At 41.7% G+C, this 15,593-nt stretch overlaps 1 long non-coding RNA gene across 1 annotated transcript; it reads left to right on the forward strand.

Moving 5' to 3' along the window:
* The first annotated feature begins 6,682 nt into the window (after window positions 1-6,682).
* Window positions 6,683-8,272, forward strand: LOC123503417. The gene is made up of 3 exons (XR_006674464.1): window positions 6,683-6,939; window positions 7,056-7,219; window positions 8,080-8,272. It is a non-coding gene; the product is annotated as an uncharacterized LOC123503417 (long non-coding RNA).
* The last annotated feature ends 7,321 nt before the right edge of the window (window positions 8,273-15,593 follow it).

Here is a 15,593-nt window from a genome sequence, read left to right on the forward strand (position 1 = left end):
TCTCTCTCTCTCTCTCTCTCTCTCTCTCTCTCTCTCTCTCTCTCTAATCTGGGACAGGAAAATTTACTTTCATCATGACCTTTGAGAGAGAGAGAGAGAGAGAGAGAGAGAGAGAGAGAGAGAGAGAGAGAGAGAGAGAAACAGACACACAGACAGACAGACAGACACACAGACAGACAGACAGACAGACAGAAGAAGAAGAAGAAGAAGAAGAAGAAGAAGAAGAAGAAGAAGAAGAAGAAGAAGAGGACAAGGAAATAAAAGATTAAACCACAGAGAGAGAGAGAGAGAGAGAGAGAGAGAGAGAGAGAGAGAGGAAGATATGATGATTGCAAAATAATAACTGTGACAATGAGGAAGAAGACCAGGAAGAAGGAAGAGGAAGAGGAAGAGGAGGAGGAGGAGGAGGAGGAGGAGGAGGAGGAGGAGGAGGAGGAGGAGAAGAGGAAAAACGTGATGTGATTCTTTTCTAACAGGTCATAGGGTGGAGGTCTCTCTCTCTCTCTCTCTCTCTCTCTCTCTCTCTCTCTCTCTCTCTCTCTCGCGTATTGTCTAAATATAGCTTGCAGTAGTAGTAGTAGTAGTAGTAGTAGTAGTGGTGGTGGTGGTAGTGGTGGACGTGGTGGTAGTAGTAGTAGTAGTGGTGGTGGAGGTGGTGGTAGTAGTAGTAGTAGTTTTAGTAATAGTTGTAGTAGTAGCGGTAGTAGTAGTAGTAGTAGTAGTAGTAGTAGTAGTAGTAATAGTAGCAGTAATAGTACTAGTGGTGGAGGCAGTAGTATTAACAGCAGCAGTAGTAGTAGTAGTAGTAGTAGTAGTGATAGCCTTGGCGTGACACAATGGTACCCTGGTGGTGGCCTAACAACCCTCAAAAGAAGCAGTGAAGTCGTGAGAAGGCGGAAACACAGAAAGATTTAGAGTTTACCAGACCGATAGCTAAATCAATTTGTATATAGTCAACAACTTACATAGGGCGATAGAAAAATGGCTGTATTCCTTCCTTGTCATCATTTCATCCTTATCAATTGGTAGTGGTGCTTATCTGCTTGTGTGGAGATACATGGATGAGCGAGGAATTTGATGGGTTGACACATATGTAGATGGACAGGTGGATAAACAAACAGGTAGATGGATTGATAGGAAATTCGATAAGTCAATAAATTCGTATATATTTAACAAGGTAGATGTGTACGGAGATAGAAAATGGTGGTATTAATGTATTTTTTCATTTCACTCTTATTTATTGCCAGAAACACTCTTATAAGCAGTCGACCAGGTTGTCAGGATAGGGACACACTTCACGTTGAAAGGCCTGTCAACGAGTCGTATCTAATCCCCCTCCAACACCTCCAAACAATGAGGTAGTGTTGTCGTGCTTACCACTACTTCACCCTAAGATCCTTTACATGCTAAATACTTATGCACAGTACAGTAACAATACACCACAAATTAACTCCACACCTTCACTCAATGACAATAATCACAACACAAAGCATCTTCACCACAGTTACGTGTTGCGGGTCCTGCGAGCGCTAATACGGCGTGCGTGTGTGTGTGTGTGTGTGTCTAACTGCCTGGAGCAAGCTCAACTCACGATGTTACCTGTATAACACCCTGCTCCCTTCTGTCCCTCTCCTGTGTCCCGGGGCTGCCACGGACGGTAGTAGACAGGATAACCTGGTGACCCATCGTGTAGGGGAGGTACAGTATACTCCTCAAGACTCACCAATTTCCACTGTAAACATCTTCGCCTCTCTTCCTTCGCCCTGCCATCACCAAGCCTGTCTCTCCCTTATTCGTTACTTCACTATACTCTAGTGGCGTCTTAACTTCAGTTTTGGTCCTTAGCATTAAAACCTTAACTAACATACAATTTACTTGTGCTGGTTTACGTGTTTCCTTATCGTCGCGCAGACCCCTTGGCATGCGGCGATAATATCCCCCTTCACCAAGATCACCAGCACAGGACACGATCACGAAGAGAAAGAGAGGATTAAGATGTCACACTAACCATTAACTCGATACGTGAAGCGAGAATAACCATTATGTCCCATTAATAATAGGTGTAGTAATGGGAGTTATCATTGACAGTTGTGTACCGTACAGATAGCACAGCCTTCACGCACATACAGTGGTGGTGGCGCTGGCGGTGGTGTTTTGGTGTTTACTGCTCAGTCTATCTACACACCCAGACGCATTCACCCACAGCCATAGATACTCAAAACACACTCAAACACACACAGAACCAAGCTAAACACACACACATACACACAGCCACCCATATAGACCCCAAAAAAACACTCGTGAACACACTCAGACACACACAGAACCAAGCTAAATACACACACACACACACACAATGAAGTGAAGTGTTACCATATTCCCAGGCAGTTTTTAGCAGCACAATCGGCAAGACAAGACTGAACCAGCAGTGCAAGGCAAGCCACCATGACCTGCAGCCTTCACCACACCACTCCTTCACTTACTCAAGGTGTGTTTAAGGCCATTCGCTTATCTTTGACATTCATTTACCTACGGGAGTGAAAATACCTCGAACTGTACCCAGATTTGTAAAGGTGACTAGGTAAGCAAGCGGTCATAGAGGCAAGTTGTGTATATTCGCCGTTGTTATTTGCGTCCTTCACTCACAGTAAGCCAAACATGTGCCAGAGTGCACCCACCAGTCTACCATGTCATCTCCCATGGTCATTTCTTCCCGACAAAGCTTCATTTTGTAGTGGTGAGATTTTAAAGGCAACATATGGACCCCGCGCCGCCGCTGTTCCCGCCTCCAGGTCCCCGGATGATACCAACCCTCCGGTCCCCCGCCACCCTCCCCCTCTGCCAGCCTGCTCGATCCAATACTTTTTTCTAATATTTCGTGAGGGTAATATTACGCTTCCATGGTGTGTTTTTATGGTTTGTATAAATGTTTCGTTGTGTTTGAAGTGTGTTGCGCGCCTGTGTTGGGTAAATATGTGGCGTTTAGTGGTGTTTTATGGCGTGTGTTAAAGGCTTTTCAACGGTCAAAATTTTCCCTCTCGAATTTTGAGGTTTGTTATTTGAGGGTATAAGTGGGCCTTTGTGGTATCAAAAGATCGCCTGTCCTCTTTTAGGCGTGAAATCAATCTATTGAGTGAAATATGTGGACTTTGAAATGGTGTTTGGTGGTGTTGAAAAAACGTCTTATTTTTCTTTATTTTATTTGGTGACGTTTGTGGTTGTCGGTGTAACTCGCTGTGGAATGCCTTGAAAGATACCTCACACTCCCTCAAATGTGGTCAAACACTCGCCAAGTGAAAATGGCTTGACTTTGCAGGGCGTTTTAGCAGATTTAGGAGTTTGAATGTTGTTTTATATTTATCATACTTAATTTAGACATTTTTTGAAAACTAGTTAAGCTGGAGTTGTTTTGATATTTTTAAACTTAGTTTTGCTATTTATCACGTCATAAAATAACAAGCATTCGGCCGTGGCTTCGTTTTTTCTAAAAGTCATTTTTAAAATGAAATGATTTACGTAATTTAGCCGAGTGACCCCCGCTCCCGTTCTCTGTGATGACCACAGCCCAGGTGGTGGCTCACCATCGCCCCGGGCTGCCGCCTCTTTTCCAAACCCGCAGTTCGTCAATATTTTGCCTAATATCTGGTGATTCCTGCGTGTGTTCGTGTGTTTCTGGGTTCAGGTGTGTAGATACTAGTAGCAGAAGGAAGTAGAAAGGAGAAATAAAGGAGGATAAGGAGGAAGGAAGGAGAAAGAGAGAAGGAAGAGGAGGAGAAGCCAAGTCACAATACTTAAGTCAGCCTCCTTCTCCTCAATATTTTGTGTAATATCTTGTGTTTTGATGTGTTTCTAGGCTCACACGTCAACACGGAAGCAACAGAAGGAAGAAGAAGGAGAAACAAAGGAGGAGGACGAACAAGAAACGAGAAATAGAGGCGGAATAGGAGAAGGAGCCAAGGCGTAATATTTAGGTAAGTGTCCCTTTTAATCCTAACGTTCTTTATAATGCATTGTGTTGGATTTGGGACACATTTGGGGTGTTTTAAGTGTGTTGCAGGGTGTTTAGGGGTATTATAAGTGTGTTTTGGGTATACATCTTGTGTTTTAAGTCTCTTAGGTGTATTTGACGTGCCTTGAGTGTGGTGTGGAGGTGTATTTGAGTACTGGCATGTTTTGAGTGTGTTTTGGGTGCATTTTGAGGTGTTGCATGGTGTTTTGAGTGTGTTTTGGGGCAGTTTTGAGTGTTTTAAGTGATTTTGGTGTGTACTGGGTGTATTTAGTGCGTTTTGGGTGTATTTTCCGGCACTTTGAGGTGTTGCATGGTGTTTTGAGTGTGTTTTGGATTAGTTTTGAGTGTTTTAAGATGTGTGAGTGTGTGTTACGGGTCTTTTGGGTGTGTGAGGGTGATTTGGTGTATGTTGGGAGTTTCTAGTAAGTTTTGGGTGTGTTTGGGGCATTATGAGATATTGCAAGATGTTTTGGGTGTGTTTTGGATGTTGTAAGTGGTTTGGGGTGTGTTGGGTGTGTGTAGGAGTGGTTTTGGAGTGTACTGGATGTTGTATGGTACACTATCATATATATATATACTCTCTCTCTCTCTCTCTCTCTCTCTCTCTCACACCGTCCTGATAAAATAATGAACCAGATTTACTTGTGCTGGTTTGCGTGTTTCCTTATCGTCGCGCAGACCCCTTGGCATGCGGCGATAATAATTATTATTATCATTATTATCATTATTTTGTCAGCCCTGAAAATCCTACAATCTTAAAAACACACACAAAACAATAAATAACAATAAAAAAGAAAGATGATAACAAGAACAGGCGTAAAACATCATTATTATCATTATTATCATTGTTTTGGCAGCCCTGCCCATCCTGCAGCCCCCGCGAGTGATCCTGTACGCCCTGCCGCTGCTGCCGCTCCTGCTGGTGGTGACCCTGACAATGAGAGTCAACCTGTGCTCTGTTCTCAGGGACTTTACCATTATCGTGTGCTGTGAGAGGCGTAGAGCAGAGCTCTCTCTCTCTCTCTCTCTCTCTCTCTCTCTCTCTCTCTCTCTCTTGTATCATATTGCACCTTTTTGTGTGTTAAATAGTTTGAATAAAGGAAAATATAAGGAAAATGTTGACTAATTATTATTATTATTGTTGTTGTTGTTGTTGTTGTTGTTGTTGTTGTTTTGACGTGTACAAGATGGTATATAGATAATTTGCCTGTATGTTCTGTTACTACTTATGTATGGTGTGTGTGTGTGTGTGTGTGTGTGACCAGCTGATTTGAATAGGGAAAATGCAAATAATGATTAAAAAAATGAGGACTAATAGTAATAATGAAGCTTGTGATTTGTGAACTGAATAAATACACTAATAAACATGACCTCTTGATTTATTGACATTGTTAGTAGTAGTAGTAGTAGTAGTAGTAGTAGTAGTAGTAGTAGTAGTATGTTATTATTCGAATCAGGCACATCCTTAACTCTCTCTCTCTCTCTCTCTCTCTCTCTCTCTCTCTCTCTCTCTCTTAGCTTATTCTGAAGGTTTTTAGTAGTAGTAGTGGTAATGGTAGTAGTTGTAATAGTAGTAGTAGTAGTAGTAGTGGTAGCATTAATAAAAGTAGTAGTGGTAATGATAGTAGTAGTAGCAGTAGTGGTGGTAGCAGTAGTAGTAGTAGTAGTAGTAGTTGTTGTTGTTGTTGTAGTAGTAGTAGTAGCAGTATTAGTATAGTAGTAGTAGTAGTAGTAGTAGTGGTAGCTGTAGTAGTAGTAGTTGTTGTTGTAGTAGTAATAGTAGCAGTAGTATAGTAGTAGTAGTAGTAGTTGTAGTAGTTGTTGTGTAGTAGTAGTAGCAGTAGTAGTATAGTTAATGTAGTAGTAGTAGTAGTAGTAGTAGTAGTAGTAGTAGTAGTAGATAAAGGAATATTAGAAGATGGCTAAGGGAGGTGGCGTTGGGTAGCCTCTACGTGACGGAGAGGCAGAGACGAGGGAAGGGAGGCGGAAGGTTGAAGGTAGGATGGGGTGAAAGGAAGGCAGGCAGGAGAGGATAGGGCCATAGGGGGAGTGTGTGGCGTGAGGATAACAAGCAGTTAGCAGCCTCTTGTTCCATGTCCGTGTGCGAAAGTATGGCAAGAAAACAAATCGAGTGCGGTATATAATTAATCTCCCACCAATCTCTTCTTTTTGTTAGCGCTGAAGTGTGTCTCAGTGAGCACAAAGTTAGTGTGATCTTATAGTGCGGTGTGGATGTGAGGGCGTGAGGTGGGCGTGTGTCAGCCAAAGGAAGGGCAGCACATTCGAAGACAGCCGAGGTGATCCCACACCAGGTGAACAAATCCTCGGCCTTTTGTGTTATGGCGGCGGGCGAGTGCGGTTCCTTGTGTGTGCGTGCGTGGCGTCGCGGTTAGTGTAGTGATAGATAGTGTGCGTTAGTTGATCCTATTGAATGCGTCTTCCTCGCGTTGGATTTGGTAAGTTGAGGTTGTTATTTAAGCCTCATTATCACTGCAATAAAGTACTAAGCCGCTACTAAGCATTAACCTGAACCACGTGACTCCTATACTGATCTCCGTTAATAATGAAATAGTAGCTTTGATAAGCACACCACACTAACTCCCTCCTTCTCCTCTTTACAGGTGAGTACCCGTATCACAGGTCACACCGTGGGACTGACACCGCTGGAGCAACCCTTCGGAATAAAGTAAAGTACAAATTACGGTTTGCTAGGCGTTAGGTGTTAGGCATAGGGCGATAGGCGGCGCGGCTAACCATTCTCTTCCAGGTACAAACTAACCTTCTCTTCCAGGTACATGTTAATTTTCTAGTCTTTCCCAGTAATGCCCTGGTTAGCGCACCGTGGCGGCGATCCAGGAGCCTCCTGCTGGTGGTGGTGGTGGTGGTGGCTGGCTGGCTGGCTGTGGCGGGCGTGCACGTGCTATCATATGGTACGTGAATGGTTGGGTTTAGTACGGTTAGTGAAATGATGTACAGTTTCTTATCACTTTTTTAGTTTTATTTATTTTTTGGGTGTGGTTTGATAAGGCATTTTTTGTTGTTCCAGGGTTGCGTGGTAGGTGCGTTCACTGGTCTGGGCTGTGTTGGTGCGTGTTCTGAAGAGATGACCGCAGACACGCTGGCTGCTGATGACTATATAGAGCCGCACAGAGGCAGTGTACTGTACAAGCTGGATGGAAGTATGCAAACCTCGCAATGAAGATGGAAAAGGTGAGGAAATGGTTCTATCTTGACTTTTGGCTAAAATAAGCGTCTTGTGTGTGTGTGTGTGTAAGATTATTATTGTTTTTTACAGGTCTAATTAATAGTTATTTCTTACAGGTCAAACTAATATCTCTCCTTTTCTCTGACAGGACAAACTAATCTTTCTTTTCCTCATGCAGGTCAAACTAACCATTTATATTGTTCTCTTGCAGCCAAACTATTATTATTATTATTATTTTTTTTTTTTGCAGGACAAACTAATCTTTCTCTTTTTATCTTTCAGGTCAAACTAATTTTTTTTCTTTTGCAGCTCAAACTAATTCTCTCTCTCTCTCTCTCTCTCTCTCTCTCTCTCTCTCTCTCTCTCTCTCTCTCTCTCTCTCTCTCTCTCATGCAGCTAGGTCAAACAAATGGTATTTTTACCACTACTCTTATTCCATTATCATCCCTCGCCTCTGATCCTATTTATTACTTACGGCGTTACCAGGCAACAATGAGCAGCTCGCCACTGTCACATCACAACCCCCTTCGAGGGATAATACCTCGCTTCACACACACACACACACACACACACACACACACACACACACACACACACACACCTTTCTCAACTTTATCTATCCTCTCTTATTTTCTATCTATTCTGACTCGATCGTTGTCTTTCTTCTCTTTCGTCTGTGTTTTTCCTATTTTTTTTATCTTTTCCATCTTTCCATTCCTATTTCTCTCATCTCGATTCTTATTTAGTGTATAATATATTTTCTATCTTTCTATACCTTCTATATTCTCTTTCCTCGCATCTATCTTGTTTCTATTCAAATTTGTCACTAGTGTTCTGAATCTGATATTCCTTTGTTTGAATACAGTAACATGAACAAGGTTGTGGATCTTCGGGTGTGGTGTGGATGAGCAAGTGAGCGAGCTGGCATTGGGAGCCGAGCGGGGGAGGCAGCCCGGCATGTGTAGACTACGTGAGGATGTAGGAAGATTGTACTGTACTTATGCTATGGAATGGTGTTGTTACTGTAAAGCATACTTAAAGATAAAAATATGGCTGACTTCCTTGTGTATAAGTTTTCCGGTGTGTGTGAGTGTGTGTAACTGTGTATGGTGGGTGGATGGTTGAGCGAGGGTGTGGGTGCAGGCTGCAGACTGGGGCACATGACGTGGAGCCTGTGGTGACCGGTGACTGGTGAGGCGGTGACTGGTTCACTCTGGTATTTACACGACTGCCGAGGGAATAATACATAAGGTTCAGTCTTAGGCGCTCACGAGGGAATAGACTTAGCACTCCCGAGGGAATATACATACTGTAAGGTTCAGTCTAGCCAAGTTAGTTATCAAAGATCTAATCGGACACCGGAATTCTGTTTCAAGGTATGCAGGCAAAACGAATGATTACACACTATTTCTGAGTTTTGGTGCATAAAATGCTGAAAAACACCAAAATAACCCATTTTTTACATATTTCAGGTTCTTAAACGAATGGTGTGTAATCAGGCGTTTTGCCTCCATTTGTTTACTTAAAAAAAAAAAAAAGCTGAAAAATATTAAAATAATACGTTTGTTACTTTTTACTCTGGTTTCTCTATATTGGATTGTGTGTGTGTGTGTGTGTGTGTGTGTGTGTGTGTGTGTGCGTGTGTGCTCTCTTCCACTCTATCAGTGTGTGTGTGTGTGTGTGTGTGTAATCTCCACTCTATCACCACACACCACTGTCACCACACACCACACCACACTGCTCTCTTCCACTCTATCACCACACACCATACACCACACTGCTCTCTTTCACTCTCATCACACACACCATACACCACACTGCTGCTCTTTCACTCTATCACCACACACACCACTGTCACCACACACCATACACCATACACCACACTGCTCTCTTCCACTCTATCACCACACACACCACTGTCACCACACACCATACACCACACTGCTCTCTTCCACTCTATCACACACACACACACACACAATTTGTATTTTTTATTTATTTATTTTTATTTATTTATTTGTGTTGTTTGTTATTGGTTTTGAATGGCGTGATTTGTAATGTCGATATTTTGTCACTCATCTCTCACTGTTTATCATGTTTTTTTTAATTTTAAATTTTTGTTTTAATTATTTGTGTATTTATTTGTGTATTCTTTTATCGTTTATATATTTGTGTTATGAATGTTATGGTAATGTCGACATTTTGAATCCTCCCACGGCTGCTTGTATCTTCAAATAGATTAAAACCATAAAAACATTGAGTATTCCACACATAATTCCCAGATAACTTTCAAATGCTGAGTTTGGTAATGTCGACATTTTGAAGCTCCCCACGGCTACTTGTATCTTAAATAAACTAAAACCATAATAACATTGAATATTCCACACATAATTCCGTGATAATTTTCAAACACTGAGAATTTAACACATACAAGGACATAGTATTGGAATTTCTAGCGGGCAAGGAGAAGAGAGTGAATTCCTTTAGAGCCACAGCTGATGATGGCGTCGGTACCTCCCGCCAAGACACAGGGGTGAGCTCACTGGAGTGCCGTTATATTTCCACCCTGTATAGAGGTGACAGTGCCGTGACAGAGGTGGTGGAGGTTATTAATGCACCAAGGAACAGGTGTGTAAGGTGTGGCAGTGGTGTTGATAAGGTATTAGTGTGTAAGGAGGGAAAGAAGTGTGGTGGGCCGAGTGCACGTCTGCTCCATGTCAACAAAGTGTGGTGTTTGGTGTTGCTTATACACCCCATAAACACTGAAACACCCACCCGCAACACATCCACAACATGCCCATATACACCCACACACACAAAGTGAAGTGATGACATTCCCTACAGCACCAGCGGCGAGACAAGAGAGCAATGCAACTCTTCACCACGACTCTCCACAACGCCTCACCATCATTTATTTCAGGTATTTCTAAGGCCACTCTCTTATTTGTAGGTTTTCTTTGCATATGAGAGTGAAAACAGTGCCCAAATGTTGAAAAGGTGATGGGTATAACGAGCAGTTGTCAGTATTACCAGCTATTATTTGCTTCTTTGACTCACCGTAAGCCAAACATGTGTCAGAATGGAACCACTAGTGTACCATTGCATGTTTCCTGGCCAAGTTTGCCCGATAGGGCTTAATTTGGTTGTGGTGAGATAATAAATGCAACATAAGGATTATGGAGCCCGCGCTGCAGTGTTCCCGGATGTTGCCTCCCGCCCGGCCCCGCCCCCGCCCCGACCCCACCCTGTCCCCCGTGGCAACCTGCGGGTTCCAATACTTTTTTTTATATATTCTCTAAAAATAATATTACGCTTCCATGATGTGTTTTTATGGTTTCTCTAAATATTTCGTTGTGTTTGAAATGTGTTCCGTGCCTGTGTTCGGTAAATATGTGGCGTTTAGTGGTGTTTTATAGCTTAAATATGAGCTGCCATAACCGTCAAAATTTTTCATCTCCCAATATCGTTTTTTTTTATTTTGAGGTGTAACTGGGCCTTAATGATATCAAAGAATTGTCTGTGCTTTTTTAAGCGTGAAATCAATCCATTGAGTGAAATATGTGGACTTTGAAGTGGTGTTTTTTTCCGTTTAACGTAAGTTTTATTTTTTCGATTTTATTTGTTTACGTTCCTGTTTGACGGTCAAACTCGTTGTAGAATGCCTTAAAAGAAAGCTGAGACTCTGTAGAATGTGTTAGAATACTCGCCAAGTGAAAATAGGTGGACTTTACAAGAGTTTTTAATGAGTTTAGAGTTTAATGGTTTTGTTTTACATAAATGCTCTTTCACTCGTTCACTTCTGGTTCTAGGTCAGTGTTGGATGCCTGAGAAGAGAGTTTATATTGTCTGATATTTTTCGAAAGATATATAAAGTCGAAATGGCTGGACGTTTTGGCAGCGTTAAAAGTGGAAATGTTTATATACATTTTATATACTTAATTTAGACAGTTTTTTAAAACTAGTTAAGCAGGAGATGTTTTGATGTTTTGGATAATAATTAAATTATCTATCAAGTCATAAAAAAGTAAGCATTCGGCCTTGGCTTCGTTTTTTCTTGAAGTCATTTTTAAAATTATTTACGTAATTCAGCTGAGTCACCACTGTTCCCGCGCTCTTGATGACGTCACAGCCAAGGTGGTGACTCATCAGGCCCAGGCCGGCGTCCCTCCTTCCTTACCGCCCAGTTCGTCTATATTTTGCTAATATCTAGTGATTTCTACGTGTTTTCCCGTGTTTCTTGGCTCAGGTGTGTAGATATTAGTAGCAGAAGGAAGAAGGAAGAGAAATAAAGGAGGGTGAGGAGGAAGGAAGGAAAAAGTGGAGGAGCAGGCAAGCCACAATAGGTACTCTCCTACACTTCCTCAATATTTTGCCTAATATCTCGTGTTTTCTAAGTGTTTTGATGTGTTTCTAGGCTCAGGCGTGTAGATGGGAGCAGTAGAAGAAAGAAAAAAAAAGGAAGAGGACGAAGAAGAAAGGAAAAATGGAAGTGGAAGAAGAGGAGGAGCCAAGCCACAATATTTAGGTAAGTCCCCTTTTTAATGTTACCGTTCTTTATAACGCATTTTGGTGTTTTTGGGTTATATCTGAAGTATTTTGAGTGTGTTTGGTAGTGTTGCAGGGTGTTTTGGGTATATTTTGTGTGTTTTCAGTGTGTGTTAGATGTTTTTAGGTATATTTTACATATCTTGAGTGTGGTGTGTATGGGTGTGTTCTGAGGAATTTTGAGGTGTTTGAAGTTTTAAGGGTTTTATAGGTGTGTTCTGAGTGCGGTTAGGAGAATTTTGAGGTGTTGCATGGTGTATTGAGTGTGTTTTAGGTTAGTTTTATCTTGTTGTATTGATATGATAATCCAAATATCTTACTTATGTGTTTTTAGGGGTTCAGATTTTCCTGTATAATCACTCCCAGATCTTTTTCTTCTTAAGTCTTCATTATTTTTTCCTCTCCCATCAAATAGTTCCATACCGGTCTTCTCGTACTCTTTCCTAGTTCCATTACATGACATTTGTTGACATTAAACTCCAATTTCCACTTGTTGCTCCACTCATAGATTTGTTTATATCTTTCTGTAACAGCAAACAATCCTCCCTGGTTTTGATAACTCTTAGCAGCTTTGCATCATCACCAAACATATTAATATAACTGATTACCCTAATGTGAATGTCGTTTACATAAATCTGAAACATAATGGGGGCTAACACTGACCCTTGTGGCACTCTGCTGGTTACTTAACCCCAAGATGAGTATGTATCTCTGATCACAGTTCTCATTTCCCTATCCTTCAAATAATCTCTTGTCCATTGGAGCAAGGTTCCTCACAGTCCTTCTGTGTTCTCTAGTTTCCAAAGTAGTCTTCCATGCGGGACTTTATCAAAAGGCTTTTTTATGTCCAGGTATACTGTGTCTCTGCTTTCCAGCCCTTCTGTAACTCTCGAGTAGAAGCTTAATAAGTTTGATACACATGACTTCCGTGTCCTGAACCCTAATTGTCTTTTCAATATGACTTGTTCTTCTTCCAGATGCTTAACCCATTTTTTCTTTGATAATGATTTCACACAACTTCCCCAAAACATTTCTAAGTGACACTGGTCTGTAGGTTGGTGGTTCATTTGCCTTTCCTCTTTTAAATATCAGTATTACATTAGCTCTCTTCCATTCTAGTGGAACTTTCCCTTCATTTAGTGAACTTGTAATTACTTCCCAAATTGGTGTTTCACTGTTTGTTTGATCTGCTGCAGTCTCTGACGAGACAGCCAGACGTTACCCTACGGAACGAGCTCAGAGCTCATTATTTCCGATCTTCGGATAGGTCTGAGACCAGGCACACACCACACACCGGGACAACAAGGTCACAACTCCTCGATTTACATCCCGTACCTACTCACTGCTAGGTGAACAGGGGCTACACGTGAAAGGAGACACACCCAAATATCTCCACCCGGCCGGGGAATCGAACCCGGTCCTCTGGCTTGTGAAGCCAGCGCTCTAACCACTGAGCTACCGAGTGTGTGTGTGTGTGTGTGTGTGTGTTTGTGTATTTACCTAGTTGTAGTTTTACAAGGCCTGGGCTTTATGCTGGTGTGGCCTTGTCTCCATATCTACACTTATCCAATTTTTCTTTAAAACTATGCACACTCATTGCTGACACCACTTCTTCACCCAAACTGTTCCACGTCTCAACACATCTTTGTGTGAAACTATATTTTTTAACATCTCTCAGGCATCTTCCCTTCCTCAGCTTTTTACTATGCGATCTTGTTGATTGAATGTCATATTTTTCTTTTAGTCTAACCTAACCTTTTAATTTTATTTATTTATTGATTTATTTTTAACTAACCTAACCAAACATTTGCAGGTCCGCAGAAAACAACACGCCAATATATTTGAAGTGAAGGACGGAGATTAAAACGGCCTTGAAAAACACCACACCCGTTTTGTCCACCGCCATCACCACCTTCTCCCAGATCAAGGACAAAGTGTATTACAGACTCACACATAAGGAAGAGGTGCGTGTGAGTGTGTTTGGGTGTGTTTGGATGCGTTTGGGGGGGGTTTGGGTCTGTTTGGGTGTATTTTGAGGTGTTTTGAGTGTGTTTGGTGTGTTTTAGGGTTCTTGGTTGCATTTGGGGTGTGTTTTGAGGTGTTTTGGATGTGTTTTGAGTGTGTTTAGATGTGTTTTGGTATGTTTGAGTGTTTGGGTGTGTTTTGAGTGTGTTTCATGTGTTTTTGATGCATTTGAATGTGTTTTTAGATATTACAAGTGTTTGGGTGCAGTTTTGGGTGTGTTTCAGCGTGTGTTATGATGCTAATGTATTTTAAGCTAACCACCCTCTCTCTCTCTCTCTCTCTCTCTCTCTCTCTCTCTCTCTCTCTCTCTCTCTCTCTCTCTCTCTCTCTCTCTCTCTCTCTCTCTCTTTTGTAAGAGTTTTTGTGCTATTGATAGAGTAGATGTCATACTAATCTGTCAATAGAACCATCAAACTACCCTTAAAAACCCGTGTGACTGAAATTAGAGTCTTTTTGAAATATAGGTTATGTTGCCACAATTTTCAACGCCAAAATGTGGCTTTTTATAAGGTAGATATCAATGTAATCTGTCAATACAGCCATCAAACCTTCCTTAAAAACCCGTATGATTCTGATTTGTAAAGCGCAGGGCACACACATTTTTGGGAGTTGGTTTTTGCGGGTGATTGAAATAGTAGTGTTGAAACAAGTGTCTTTTAGAAATACAACTTAGGCGACCACTGGTTTTCAAAGTCCACAGTTATGAGGAAGTTTGTTCTTAAGAGTGTTTCTGCTTTTGATTTGATAAATATGTTATTCTGTCAATACATCATTAAACATCTCTTAAAAACTGGAGGGGTTTGGCTGTGTTTCTGGGGTGTTTGGGGTGAAAGAGTGTGTTTTTGTGGGGTTTGGGTGTGTTTTTGTGGTGTTTGAGTGTTTTGGGTGGTTTGGGGATATTTGGGTGTGTGTTTTGGGTGTTCAGGAGTGTTTTTGGGGGATTTGAGTGTGCTTTGGGTGTGTTTGGTGGGTGTGTTTTAATGTTTTTTTATGTTTCCATATGTTTTCATTCATTGTTCCTGTGTTTTGGTGTTTTTTTAATGTTTCCCTTTGTTTTTCTTACATTTCGTTATGTTTTTCTAATTTTTTTGACAATTTAAGCCTCCTTTCCAAGCTCAGCAAAGCTAGCCTAACCAGACACCCCCAAACCACTCGCTCTCTCTCTCTCCTGCAGGCCATGAGGGAGGCGGTGGAGGTGTGGGGGGTCCAGCACGCCATCACAGACAACCTGCAGTTCATGCTTGGGATGGGACACACTGGGACAGCCTCGGACCGTTGGTGGGAGCAAGACAAGGCTGTGGCAATTTTGCCACTCAGACCTGTTGCCATGTTACTATTATTGCACATCCTAAGAAGGTGTGTGTATGTGTGCATATGTGTGTTTACCTAGTAGTATTGTACAGGGTTGGAGCGGGCCTCGTAGCGTCCTGTCTCCATGTCTCCAATTTTGTCCTTCAAGTTATGCACATTATGTGGTGTAACAACTTCACCGCTCAATGCATTCCACTTTTCCACCGTTCTATGAGGAAAACTATTTTCCAATATCCTTGACACACTGCCTCATCCTGATCTTGTTTACATGTCCTCTTGTCCTTCCATCTTCTGTCAGTCACCAGCACCAGGTCTTCCTTGTCTATTTTGTTCAATGCCATTGACTATCTTGTACATTGTTATTAGGTCCCCTCATTCTCTTCTATCTTGTAAGGTTGGCAGTCACATTTCCTTCAGCCATTCTTTGTATATTAGGTCCTTTAGTTCTGGCACCATCTTTTAGCAATCTTCTGTATCCGTTCTAATCTTCTTATATCC

This window comes from Portunus trituberculatus, chromosome 2 (assembly GCF_017591435.1).
Source record: "Portunus trituberculatus isolate SZX2019 chromosome 2, ASM1759143v1, whole genome shotgun sequence".
Classification (NCBI taxonomy): domain Eukaryota; kingdom Metazoa; phylum Arthropoda; class Malacostraca; order Decapoda; family Portunidae; genus Portunus; species Portunus trituberculatus.